Source organism: Argiope bruennichi, chromosome 5 (genome assembly GCF_947563725.1).
Source record: "Argiope bruennichi chromosome 5, qqArgBrue1.1, whole genome shotgun sequence".
Classification (NCBI taxonomy): Eukaryota; Metazoa; Arthropoda; class Arachnida; order Araneae; family Araneidae; genus Argiope; species Argiope bruennichi.
Window position 1 is genome coordinate 43,678,216 of NC_079155.1, and position 13,517 is coordinate 43,691,732.

Here is a 13,517-nt window from a genome sequence, read left to right on the forward strand (position 1 = left end):
AAAAAAGTGGAGAACAAAACTTCTAATGAAATATCAGTTAGTCAGTATTTCTAGAAAGTTTGCTAATACAAAGAGAAACAATTAGTTGTAAGAAATTTATCACAACGAAATTCATGCAAACATCTTATTGTCTCTTTATTTAAAAGTAATCAATAAAAATTTGTAGTAAAGGTAGATATTTGTTCATCAAATGTTCAGAGCAAAATATATGTATACACGTTTGGAATGAATTTTTTGAAAATTGTTAGGGAACACATATATTGGTACATTTATTTGTTTTTACTTAAAATGGATTAAAAAGACATATATAACAACCAATCTGAGTGGTCTCCCTAAAACTTTCTAATATATTCTCTAATATACTTGTGGCAACGCCTTGCATGGCATTCGCGTACAATAGGTACGAAATATTAACTTTCGGCGTGAATTTAGCATTTTTACTGAATTGATAGTGTCTTCCTTGGCGAGTTATTTGGCGATTAATCCCAGGCAACGCCTTGCATGGCATTCGCGTACAATAGGTACGAAATATTAACTTTCGGCGTGAATTTAGCATTCTTACTGAATTGATAGTGTCTTCCTTGGCGAGTTATTTGGCGATTAATCCCAGGCAACGCCTTGCATGGCATTCGCGTACAATAGGTACGAAATATTAACTTTCGGCGTGAATTTAGCATTTTTACTGAATTGATAGTGTCTTCCTTGACAAGTTATTTGGCGATTAATCCCAGGCAAACGGTCAATAGTATCCAAAAGTCGAACTTGATTTTTAGAATCGTCTTTCAAAATCGATTGAAACAAAAATTTGACACAGATTTTCACTTAAAGATACAAAATTCCATACCAAATCTAATATATTTAAATCATTGAATTATCTTGTTTACATGTTTTTGAAAGTACTGACCGACAGACGGTTAATTTCTTGTTAGATTTCACTTAAAATTTGATAGGTGTATACGCTATAGATATTAAATTTATGTACCGAATTTTATCCATCTAGCTCTCTTCGTTTTGTAATTATCGTATTAACTTATACTCGAACAGCCGGGCAGACAGACTTCTGAACAAATTTTATTCGAAATTTGATAGAAATTTGGTATAAAGACCGAATACCAAATTTCAACAGTCTAGTTCGCGTTACTAAGTTATCTGTCACAGGCAGACAGGCGGACATTTTCCAAAAATGTATTTTACGAACTCAAGGAGCTCTAAAACGTGGTGATTCGTCAAAATCACGCGTTCAATCTATATTATGTATATGAGAAAATAAAAATTTATCAGTAAAAAGCCAAAAGTGTTTTTTTTTAAATTTGGATTTAGGGGCAAGAAAAAAGGAGGTATAAATCAAAACACTTTTGATATAAAGTTTTTCAAATGATTTGCTTAAAATCTTGCAAAGAAGAAATATATTAAATGGTTCCTGAACTAGGCTCTATAATCATCCAGTTTTACATATTAGTATTCGATTGTGAAATAACATGGAATTAAAAAAGTAGCATTATAAAGCAATAAAACAATTGAAAATTCATTTTAAATGGATAGCTTATTCAATAGTTAAAAAAACTACAAAATATATAGAAAAATCGTATACCAATTTCCAATAAAACATGTACATTAGATTTTAATTTATGAAGATTACTGTTACAGGATTAATGTCAAAAATTTCAAATTTAAGAAAATAGCATTTAAAGATATAAAGCAGTATTAAAATGTAAGTTATACACATATAAAAAGGAATATGGCTACATAAAGAACAAAATATAATTAAAATGATTTTATTAAGAAAGCTATTCAGAAAATTAAAAATGTTCAATAAAAAAAAGAATATTCAGTATGGTTATCAAAAATATAATTTTATAGTCATCCAACTTAACGATAGAAAATAAAGATCAAATCAAATCAAATCAAAAGATCAAAGATCAAATCAAAAGATGTTGAAAAGTTGAATAGTCTCAACTTAATTAATGCACTGATATATTAGTCAATTTGAAAAGCAACTTCACAAATATATAAATCTCTACTAATAATAAAAATAAATATGTGTGATAATTTTAAAATTTTAATTAATTAAAAATCTTGGCAATTTTTTTCGTGATAATTTTCAAAAGCATTGTTACACAAAAACGAATTTTACATTATTTCAAAATTTAAACAATTGTCTTTTTAATGGTACCATTTTAAATAGTTGAAAAAATTTTTCCTAAATTTTTGATAAATTTTTTTTAACCTAATTTACAACATATGAAATAATTGCCTTGAATAGGAAAAAATATTCAAGTAAGCATATTATTTACATTTATTATAGAAAACTGATAAAACTGGCTTTCATGCAATCATGTTTCCCAAAATTATTCAGAAAAAAAATATTGAATTTTAATTATTTTTAATTAAGATCTAAATTAAACATTTGAAAACTTACTTAGTGATTACTAAATATCTAAGAAGTAAGTTCGTGCAAAATTTATTCGTGCAATTATATATAAAATGACCAGTCCTATAAAGAGTTTTGAATTGCTTTTTTTCCTTATGCATGTTATATCACGAATGACATAGTTTGCAAATAATGTAACTCTTATAAATATTTCTTCATAAGAAATTTTAATAGTCCTGAAATTCAAACCATATTCATTGTTTCATCAAAAATTTAATCACGGGTTTTTCATCCATTGCTGAAAGCTAAAGAAGGAAGGTTCGGTCTAATAACTGCATAGTTTGCAAGACAGATTAAAAAATGAAGTTGTAACACACCAAAATTTATAAAATAAATGAATCGGAATTTACATGTTTAGTAGAACTATGATGTCATGAGACTAGTCTCCATTAAAAGGACTGATGTTTACAATAAATAGGACATATGTGAGACTGTTAAAATAACATGGCTGTAAAATTTAATAATTTAGCAGGATTATCGGCGTGAAGTTGTATCTAAGCGATTTAACCGAAATTAAATGTAATCAATATTTTCGACAAAGCAATGGGTCGCTAAGCTATTCCAACAATTTTATTTCAATATTTTCTAAGATATTAAGTATAAAGATATTTCAACGACACTTACCGTAGTCAATTTCCATAGGCTCTGGAAAGATGCGAATGCTTAACCTTTGAAACTTTCTCTCTAGATATTTAATTCTGCCCATTTTGAAGTACAATGAAAAGACAAAAAATTTGATGATTATTTTACCGCATAAAATAAAGTAATTCAAATCAAAGTATCTTTCGCAAGAAACATTTTGTGGGACATCTCAAGTTGCGAACCTGTACTTAACGCGACAGAGTAAAAGACTGACTGTTCTGGATATTTTAAGTCGCCTTCTAAACCTAAAATGGGAGGGGAGGGGGGGGGTGATGGAATTCAGTAAATTATAAAATGGGAGCTGGCAACCCTATTTGAAATGACCTACTGGCATTGATAATTGATAGCTACACCATTAACACAATATTTTACACCTGTATATCTTCTGTACAGTAAGACCCCACACTAATGCAGGTTGACCTTACATGTCGACTCAGGTCTTTCTCCGATTTTATTGAATATATCCTCTCAAACGCTTTCATAAAAATGGAGTGAATGCTTTATTTTATTCTAAAAATTTACAAGTAGTTTGCAATTGCTTTATTGCAACGAAATATGATTCTATTAATTTAAAAATAATGAAGAATATTATTACTTTCCACTCAAAGAAAATGAATAAATAAAACATCACCATTCCTTTCTAATTTAAACACATTTTATTCACATCAATAATATTTTGAAATACAAATTTTGGATAAGTATCTATAGAATAAGCAGAAGAGTATTGTCATGGTTTCCAATATCAGTCGGTTAGTTGCTAGGGTAAAAAAAGGATTTAAAAAATGAAATACATAAAACTAAAGGCGAATAACGTAAAATATGATTTAATTTTGGAAAAAAAACTAAAAAATAAATAAATTATAACTTTTTAAAAACATTTCATTTCTATTATTAAAAATAACATTTTTCTAATTTACGATCTGATCGATTTCAATTTTATATTCTTTTTCGAATATTTTTTTTTAGTTTTATATGTTCAATGAATAAGCATTTTTTTGAAAAATAGAACTTTATGTTTCCCGAGATTTATTGATAGTCTTTTATGCCATTGTTGTTTTCATTTCCAAAGCATTATTCCCTTCAAATTTCTTTGAAGGCATTGATTTCTCTGAAAACCACTTTCCCAATAAATATAAGGGACTTTTTATCATTTTAATACCTGCAAATAGAATTGAGAAGTGGACATCTAATATTTTTTCTCTGTAAAAGAACAAGCTTGAAAATTAATACATAGCTCACGAAAATCATGCTATAATAAAATAGCATGATTTTCGAATACTATAACCAAATAGCATTATTTTCGGGTTCTATAATTAAAAAGCATTATGTAGCGAAATCTACCACCATACCAAAGCATTCTTATGTAATGAACAAATATAAAACTTCCAATTACCATTTTTCCCCCCATGAACTGATTTTACTTTTAATTATAAACTAGCCGTATTTGGCAATCAATTTACCTGAAAAAAATTGGGTATTTTCAAACATATTTTTACATAAATTTGAGAGTGAAAAATATAACATATATTTTTCTTGATATATTACCCAGCCTCGATCAAATTTGGCGAGAAAAATCAGACCTAAATAAACGCTCCTGAGCGTAATTTGGCGAAAAAATTTACGAAATCAGTGAAATATTTGTCTTCTAACGTTATCTGAAAGTTTCCTTTAAATACTAATAAATCAGTCCCCTTGTGGAAGTTCACCCCCTTGTCAACTTGAACATGTGTGGCACGTAGCTTTGTATAGAACGCACAATTGATCTCGTCATTCAGAAAATATGCGCCCCTCCTCAAATGACCGGCACTTGAAAAGATGTCCAGTTTCCAGCTGATAATTCGTTAAGTTGACTGAATGCAAGCAGGGGAAGATAAATAGCAATCTATCATTTTCATTGTTTGACAAGTAGTAAGAAAGTGGTAAGGGAAAGACAAGTTTGTAGTACTTGCTTTTTAGTCATATTGGCTCTTTTATGGCCAATTTTGGCTTCCATAAAAAAAATTATTTGTAGTTTATTTATTTATTGTTAAAAATAATGCTAAAATGAACTCATCAATGCCAACATACAATTAAAAACATTTAAAAAAATTTATTAAAATTAGGGAAAAAATAGTACACGAATAAAATTGACATAACATAAAAGATATATATTTTTAAAATTTTTAAGTGGTGTAAAAAATGGTTATGGTGCAATAAGCAGTCGCAACTTTAAAACTAATTGTACTCATTTTTAATAAAATTTTAATATTAATAAATGCGCAAGGCTAACACTCATTGGCGGATTCAGACATTTTGCAGACGTAAGTACGTTATAACGTTCTCTTTTAATAAAATGCTTAATTCAGTATAACATCTCAACATATTTTTATATAATAATAAACATGTTAATCATTTATTTTTTTATTATTATTCAAGTCAGTTTCATTTATTAAATCGACTTCTAGCAATTTTTTTAAAAAATTTATTTATTTGGCAATTGGGATAATAATATTTTTTGTAATCAGTTAGACGGCAATCACTCTCGGCCCAGTGGCGTTAGGTAGCTATCTAGCTTGCCAAGTCGAAAATCCAGAATTTCTGATACCGAATTGTCCATTTAAACTATCATAAAGAAATTCTTGACAAAAAAAAATACAACCTATATAGATATAAATATTTAGCATTAGAATTGTCGTCATCTATGGATCCATTTACAGCAAGCACACAAAAAATTCTTTTCTTTGCTTTATAAGTTCTAAAATATTCTCTTAAGTTCTAAAATGTTTGACTGACATTTAATTTCAAATCTTTTTATGCTTCTTCGAATATGGAAACTAGTTGAGTAAAATCAAATACCTTTTAAAACTAAATAATGAAACATTCTTTAATTCTTAAAATTTTCGCTGTTCTTAAAAGATAACATTAAAAAAATTCGGTCAGATTTAGTTATTTTAGCTTAATAGATATTTTCTGATAAGTCTATGAACATTTCAAAAAACAAGCATATGGCATAATTGCCTTGAATAGGAAAAAATATTCAAGTAATCATATTATTTACAATTATAATAGAAACTGATAAAAATGACTTTCATGCAATCATGTTACCCAAAATTATTCAGAAAAAAAATATATTGAATTTTAATCATTTTTAATTAAGAACTAAATTAAACATTTGAAAACTTCCTTAGTGATTACTAAATACTTAAGAAGTAAGTTCGTGCAAAATTTGGTAACTATAGATACAACGACCAGTTAGTCCTATAAAGAGTTTTGAATTGCTTTTTTTTCCTCATGCATGTTATATCACGAATGACACAGTTTGCAAATAATATACCTCTTATAAACATTATCATTTCTCCTCAAGAAATTTTAATAGTCATTCTGGTTTTACAATCAATAGTAAATATGTCTGGCATTACTCAACATTAATATACTGTCATGTCTAATACTTTTAAATGGACACTAATTTTATGTAAAATATTATAATATTCGAAATCGTTTTATCTACTGAAATGCTTTTTTCTTTTATTTAAAATGATACTATCAATTGAACCAGACGATTTTTAAAAACCACCAACAGCTTAGTTTCTTCACATCAATAAACTACGTTAATGGTTTCTCCTGATGTAAATTGTTAATCGTCTGCCTTTAATCTTTTTCTTTAGTATTCGATCAGAATTCTGCCAATGTGTTCTGGCAATACATTCAAGAAGGCCAGAGAATACGGACCAGTTTCTTCTACATTCGAGTTTATTTTTGTTCTAAAACAAATGTGCATAAATTGCCTTTTAAAACCTCTAAAAAATGTTGCCAAAAATATTTTTTTTTTCTAAAAATAAAGCAGAGATATAAAAAAAAAATAAAGGTAGAGTAGTGCAAAATATTACAGTTATTTAGCAATGAAGTATCTAAAAATTTTCTTATTTTAAATTTAATCCTGCATCTATCAAATTATTTATAAAAAATTTTTTTAAAAATTAGTTAAACCAGAAGAAAAAAAATCTGTTCAAGGGAAATCAATCATTCCGGCTGCTCGAATTTAACTTGATAATTACAAAATGAAGAGAGCTACATAGATAAAATTCAGTACACAGATTTAATATCTATAGTACAGACACCTGTCAAATTTTGAGCCAAATCTACTAAGTAGTTGATTGTCTGTCCATCTGTACTTTCAGAAATAAGTAAGCAGAATAATTCAAACTTATGAAATTTCTTATGGGATTTTGTGACTACAAGTGCAGTATTGTATCAAATTTTTGTTTCAATCGGTTGGGAAAAAAGTGTCTAAAACACAAATTCGGTTTTTGGATACTGGGATGAATCGCCAGGGATATCGCCAAATAACTCGCCAGAGATCAAACTATAGATTCAGTAAAAATTCATGCCAAAAGTTAATATTTCGTAACTATTGCACTCCAGTGCCATGCAAGGCGTTCTCTGGCATGACGTTTTAAGGACAACACTCCCGCTGGTTTATATTAAGATTGAAGTTTATTATATGTCATCTTAGAATATCTCAAAATCAAGAACTCCACTAAATAAGACTCTTTCCTCCCCCTCCCCCGCCGCAATCTTATTAGCACAACGCCCGTTGCAAAAAAATTTACACAATACTCATTTTATTGTCAAAGATAAACAACGGTAAACATTTGAATTGCATAATCACTTTCAGTAAACAAGAGAGGAACACAAAAATCGGTAGCGGAAACAGTGGCTTCACAAGTACAACTGTTCGCTCAAAGCAGGAAAAAGGAAAATCCAAGGCATCGACATGGCATGAGACGCCGTGCTAGAGGGTCCCTCCTTTTTTCGACGAACAACTTTTCCGAAACATTTATGGCAAGCATCCAACAAAAAAGAGCCTTCCTCTCGGACCGGAGAAAAGAGCGTTGCTTTTCGCTAATCGATTCCGTGAAAGGGAAACGAAGGTAAATACGAGAAACTGAATTGCATTTGAATTATGCAATCAATCTGAGAGATGAATTTTTAACAAATGGACTCCGGAGAGCACAATTTTTTTTTTTTTTTTTTCCCCTCCGTTTCAAATATTATTCAGATTCTGCGATTTTTTTTCCTTTTAGTGTTTGTGTTTATAAGTATATATACATTTTTTTTAAAAATATTGAGAGCATGTATTTTACGTTTTATGATTTGGAATTCGTTTCAAAGATTAACTGATTTTCCTTTCAACTGGGGAGAAATTAATGGAACAAGAAATTTAAATTTTTTAAATTCTTTTTGAACCTATATGCTGTAGTAAATAAATTTATTTACTATTTGAAAAGTATATTTATTTTAAATACGATTATTTTATCGTATATTAATATATTTTCAAAAGTTTATAAAATACATTTTTCAGCATTAAATTGATGTATCTGATTGAAGTGGGTAAGCCCCTAATAACAGGGCCGGCTTTGAGAATGGGGGTGGTGGTGGTGCAGACTGTAGGGACATCAATCTTTAAATTTGTAAACTGAAATTTCTACCTTGTAATATTTTGATTATTTGAAAGTATAAATATTTTTAAACACGCTGGGTTTATCGTATATTTTATATTTTCAAAAATATTTAAAACACATTTTTCCTGATTAAATTGGAGAACCTAACTGAAGTGGGTCAGCTCCTAATAAACAGGGCCGGCTTCGAGGACGGAAGGGGGGTCGCAGTCTGTAGGGGCATCAGTATCTAATCATAAATTTGATTTTATATTTCAATACTTTTGAACCTATTAAAGTTTAAGCATGTGTACCAATATACGATAAATACAACACATGATCATTTCGAGTACCAATATACGATAAATGATAATTTCTTGAAAGATCAGTTGTTACTACCTAAACAGCTAGCTGCCTAGGACAAATAGTGTGAGAAAAGGAGGTCACAAACAGGACGATTAAAAACTGTATTTTTCTACTTGCCAAATAAATGTGTGTAAAAAATAAAAATTGTATGAAAATGATAGAAAAAATAGGATAATATTATCACTTAATCAAGTATAACAGGTCAAGTTTCTATATGTTTCTATATTAGAATATTTATAAATCCCTCTAAATACCAAATTTAACCATTGGTAGTGGTCTCTCCGAAATTTTCTTGCATATTCCATTGCGGTAGATTTAATTTCGAAGAGGATCAATTGCGGATTAGCTAGGCAGCTGGCTAGAACTAATAGTCTGAGAGGGGAGGCACAAACAGGTAGATTAAAAAAAATTTATTTTCCTACTTGCCTTATAAATGTTTGTAAAAAATAAAAATGATAAAATATAGGACAATATTATTACTTAATCAAGTACAACAAGTATATTTATAAACACTTCTAAATACCGAATTTCGCACTCGGCAAGATCTCCCCAAGATTTTCTCGCATATTTTCTGATTAACTTGTCAGGCCAAAGAACGTCTTGTATGACGTTAGGTAATATTATTATTAGTTATATTACCTAACCTATTATATTACTTAACGTTAGGTAATATCAACTGAATTTAGCATTTTTAGTAAATCTATCATGCAATCCTTGGCGAATTATTTGGCGATTAATCCCTGGCACGCGGTTAATAGCACCTGAAAATCGAGTTTCTGCTTTAGATATTTTTTTCTCAATTGATTGAAATAAAGATTTGGCACAAAACTGCGCTTGTAGCCACAAGATCCCATGACTATTTTTATATATTTAAATCACTGTATTGTTGAATTACTAGGTTTACTTGTTTTTCTGAAAGCACAGACCGACAGACAGTCAACTCTTAATGGGTTTGTCTCAAACTTTGATAGATAACTGCACTATAGATATTAAATCTCTGTACCGAATCTTATTCATCTAGCTCTCTTCGTTTTGTAATTATCGTGTTAACTCGTATTTGAACAGGCGAACTTCCTCTGAACGGATTCTACTCAAAATTTGATAAAAATATGAAAATTCGGCATAAAGAGCGTATACTAAATTTCATTCGTTTAGCTCAAAGCATTTCTGAGTTATCTTTGTCACAGGGAGACAGAAAGGCCGATAGACATTTTCCACAAATGTGTTTTTCGAACTCAAGGGGGTCTGACGTGGAGATGAATCAAAATCTTGAGTTCGAATTTTTTGACAATTACTATATTTTTTCGATACTATGTATAGGAAGAAGAAAAGAAGGCGTCCAAAATGCAAATTCAATTTTCTTTACTATATTATAAAGCTTAAAACTTTCATACTCGATACTTTGAGAGAAAGGAAAAAAAAAAAAAAAAAGATTCTGAGTACTTAAACTGTTTGTGGCCTATCCCAAGAACCACAATTTTAAGCCAGGAAGCGAGGGTGGGGGCATAACACCTTTATTGGAGATTAGGAGATAAATTTTTGTGCAGACATTTATTTCATTTATTATGACTTCAAAATTTTTATTAAAAATAGTGCTTAATACATAACAATACGTAGTTTTTGCTAGTAAGTTGTATGAAGATGTTCCCACACATGTTGGTTTAAATCATAGGTTCCCAAAGTGGTCCAGGTGGACCCCGAGGGGTCCATAGGAGACCACACGGGGTCCACGTAGACATGAAAAGAAAACAGGGGTTCACAAGTTGTAAGTGGGGGTCCACGAAAAAATTTCTGGTTTTTCATAATAAAGAATAAAATTTTTGGCTTGGATTTACCTATCAACGTAGGTAGGTAGCATCATTCACTAGGTAGGTACTCAGAAATATTCGAGACTCAGTTCAAACACAGAATTAAATAGAACAATAGATAATAGTACAAGTGTACACCACATGTCGAGACTTCCAAAGTACCGCCCGTGCGCCCGCTCGTCCGGGAGGCTTGTTTAGACCTGCAAAGGGATGAAATGCGACTTGCGCTGTGCTACTTTTTTGAAACTGAAAATGTGCTACTTTTTTTTTCTTCTTAACACCCCCAATTTAGGGCGATATTTTTTAGGAGTTTTGAGAATACAGTAGAAATGTAGCAGCAGGGGGTCTACCGAAAATAGTAAAACTTTGAAAGTGGTCCACGGGAAAAAAAAGTTTGGGAACCTCTGGTTTAAATGGTAATGAGATTGCGGATAACTTAGCTAAGACTGCCTCAGCTGACATATTTCATGGTGATGTAACACTAACTTATTCTGAAATCTCCTCTATGAAAATATGAAGTCGAGTGCACTTTGGAGAGTCCCACCTGCTCACTCTTGGTACTTTGGTAAGAGTCCTGTTTGGTGTCACCGCCTGAATATCTCTAGAAAACAGCAAACGGCTCTCTCTCGTTTTTTGAGTGGACACACCAAATCCCTCACCTTCCAACACGGACGGAGGAATTTTGCTGAATGTCCTTGGTGAAAGGCAGATCAAGCCTCCCCCAATCACATTCTTAAATGTTTAAATTTTACAATTTTTGTGATTTTAAGGAATCCGCTATTGTGTTTGGACTTTTTAGAGATCTTTGGTTTCACGGAGGTGGTATAGGGTAGCTATAACACCTGGAATTAGAAACAACAACAACAGCAGACATATTTTGTGTTATAATGAAAGTAAAAAGAAATTTAAATAAAAAAAAAATTTTTAATAATGTCGAACAAATTAATTCTGAAATCAAAGATGTTTTATTTATCGTTATAATACAAGTTGCAACTCCCATATCTGAATGTTAATTATGACTAATATTATAAATAGGTGTGATAATAATAGCTTTCAACGGAATACCAATCATGATTCTTCGGAAATTCCTTTGTTACTTTGTGTTGACAATAACGCTCAATTTCCGCTAATTTTTACGCACGGGAACTCGCGCACGAAACGTCATGATATGAAAACGATTGCCGAAACGGACGTAATTCGCAGACGTACTTTTCGTCTTTTGTTTTAAAATCACGAGTTTTATCAACTGATAATTCTAATCATGAATCTCGCAGGCAATGAACCCGATTTTCGTTGATTAGGTCAACAATTTCACTCCGATTAGGAATTGTGCCACTTTTTTTTTTTTTTTTTTTTTTTTTTGCTGAAATTTTATCTGAGAGCTTAAGGAAGGTCGGTTGTTTCACTCGGTTTGGAAAAAAATGAACGGGTTAAAACCTTCACCCAAGAGTGTATACTATTTATTCCTAAGTAGATCATTTTACGATTTTAAAATTGAAAAATGAATAAGTGTACTTGGGATATTAAATGCTTAACGTTAAAAATGAGTACGGGTGGTCTCCTCGGAACTTGCTCGCGTACTCTCTAAAAAAAGATGTTATGGAAATTTGAAAGGGGTGCCAACTCAGGTGCTGTCCTCGTCATCTGATGGCAGTTCAAAATTACAATGGGTGTCCCAAAATAGTCCTTAAAACAGCTTTAAAAATGGGACATTAATATAGCTAAACTAAACAAATCCCCTTCTAACTGGAATAAAATTGTGGACCTTGGACTTAAGTGCATGGGCGCTATGACTACTGAGGTTTTTATATTCCCAGTCCAGCACATGAGCCTTTTGTGTTTCGTAATTAAAAATTTTGTAATTATAAATTTGATTTAAAAAATTACAATTTTAGTAACAAGATCACATGCTAAATTTTATTCACTAAAAACTATACATTTTTGTTATCACTTTTACATGTATGAGAAAATACAGACCCACAAATGGTCAACTCCTAAATAAGAGTTGGATCTAATTTGAAATCGGTCAGTATTTTGGATAATTAAACATGTGCATTAAATTTTATCACAATGGCTGTTTATATTTAATAATTAATGTGTTAACTTTCATTCAAATAGCAGACAGACTTTTTCTAAATGGATTTTGTTCAAAATTCAAATAAAATTTAGAAATTTGGACTTAAAGACCGCATACATAATTTCGTCCTTTTAGATCAAAGCGTTGCTTAAGTTATTTAAGAAATATATTTTTCGAAATCGGGAGATCTAAAAGTGGAGATTCGACAAAATCAGATGTCGAATTCTTTGACGATTGCAATACTTCTTCTCTGCATACTCTTAAGCAAAGAAGTAAAAAAAAAAAAAAAAAAAAAAAAAGTGGGATTAACCTTTTAAAAACTTTTTTGCATACTCTCTAATAAACTTGTCATGCCAGAGAACACCCTGCATGGTATCGTCGTACAATAATTACGAAATATTAAGTTTTGCCGTTAATTTAGCATTTTTACTGAATTTATTGTGTCATCCTTGGCGAATTATTTGGCGATTAATTCCTCACTTGCGTTAATAGTATCCAAAAATCAAATTTGTGTTTTAAACAAGTTTTTTTCCAACTAATTGAAACAAAAATTTGACTCAAAACTACATTTGTGGTCATAAAATCCCATACCAAATTTGATATATTTAAGTCATTGCGTTTTTAAACAATCGCGTTCACATGTTTCTGAAATTACAGGCCGACAGACAGACAACCCTTTGTAGTTTTGTCTGAAACTCTGATAGGTGTCTATACTATAGATGTTAAATCTGTGTGCCGAATTTCATTCATCTAGCTTTCTTCGTTTTAACTTATAT